This window comes from Crocodylus siamensis, chromosome 5, assembly GCF_052110815.1.
Source record: "Crocodylus siamensis isolate JL-2025a chromosome 5, ASM5211081v1, whole genome shotgun sequence".
Classification (NCBI taxonomy): domain Eukaryota; kingdom Metazoa; phylum Chordata; order Crocodylia; family Crocodylidae; genus Crocodylus; species Crocodylus siamensis.
In genome coordinates, this window is record NC_143399.1 from 143,053,034 (window position 1) to 143,054,163 (window position 1,130).

A 1,130-nucleotide genomic window follows, 5' to 3' on the forward strand; every position below is an offset into this window, starting at 1 on the left:
AGGGCCTTGCTCGAACTCATGATGCTTTACATAAACCTGTTGAGTCAAGGGAGCGGGATCAAGCCTGCCTGCAAGAGCCCAAGGAGCCTTCCTACAGTTGAGGCGCTGTCCCTTTCCCCCAGCTCCCCCGCCCCCAGCTCTGGGGCTCTCAGCAGAAAGGAAGGAAGGGAGGGGGAGCAAGCTACCAGCTGGTGTTTGCCTGGCCTGAGATGGAGGGGAGGGGGGCAGACGACAAGGCATGGGGCTCTAATCCCCCTCACCTCTCCAGCTCAGGCCAGGAAAACTTCAGCCAGTAGCTTGCTCCTCCTCCCTGCTCCCTTCCTGTTGACAGCTCCGGAGGTGGGGTTGGGCTACATAAGCCCAACCCCAGTTGGGTGACAAATTAACCATAAGGAACACAAGTTCCTTAGGGCATACTTACCTGGCAGGGGAAGCAGCGTGACCACGTAGGCGAGCTCCCCAGGGTAATTGTCTCTGATATGTCCTCCATAGGAGGTCTATATTGAGCAGATCCTTTTTGGTATTGGGTGGTGGAATCGGAGCGTGCTCCATCCACTCCATGCATTGACCTGGTATTGCAGTGCTTCCAGGACCGGTGCAAAAAAACAGAAAAAAAAAAAAAAGTATTTCTCAACCCCTGGTACTAGGGGTATGCGAGACACGGGCAGGGGGTATGCAGGTGCTGCATTTTGAGTTTGGCCCACCCGGCGGGTTGGAGGAGTCTTTGGCTATTTGGGCTGGAAGTTCCAGCTGCTGCCCCCCCCCCGCGTCTGGTGCACCAGGGCTTTCGCTCCCCAGTGTCAGTGTGCTGGGGGACAGGGAGGGAGGCTCCATGCAGGCTGCTTTGCCTTGGGCTGTGGTCTGCGAGGGAAAAGTGGGACTCTGCTTGTGGTGGCGAAACCAGAAGTGCCACAGTGTGTCTTCCGGTTTTGCTTTTGTCACCTCTATCGGCAGGGTGTATGTAAGGTACCAGAGGTTGAGAACCGTTGCCCTGGGTATCAGATGAGGTATCAGATTAAGGTGTCCTCCTTTAATTTTTCATGCATTCAGCCCCTTTAAAAGTGCTCTGTAGTTATGGCATAGCTGTAGAGTGCTTTCAGGAGGCTGATCACCTGAAAAACAACTTCTGC

General features: G+C 54.8%; 1 non-coding gene across 1 annotated transcript; it reads left to right on the forward strand.

Moving 5' to 3' along the window:
- Window positions 1-413: 413 nt before the first annotated feature.
- LOC149864687 (U2 spliceosomal RNA) lies at window positions 414-606 on the forward strand. Its single transcript, XR_016442786.1, has one exon. It is a non-coding gene; the product is annotated as a U2 spliceosomal RNA (small nuclear RNA).
- Window positions 607-1,130: the final 524 nt, after the last annotated feature.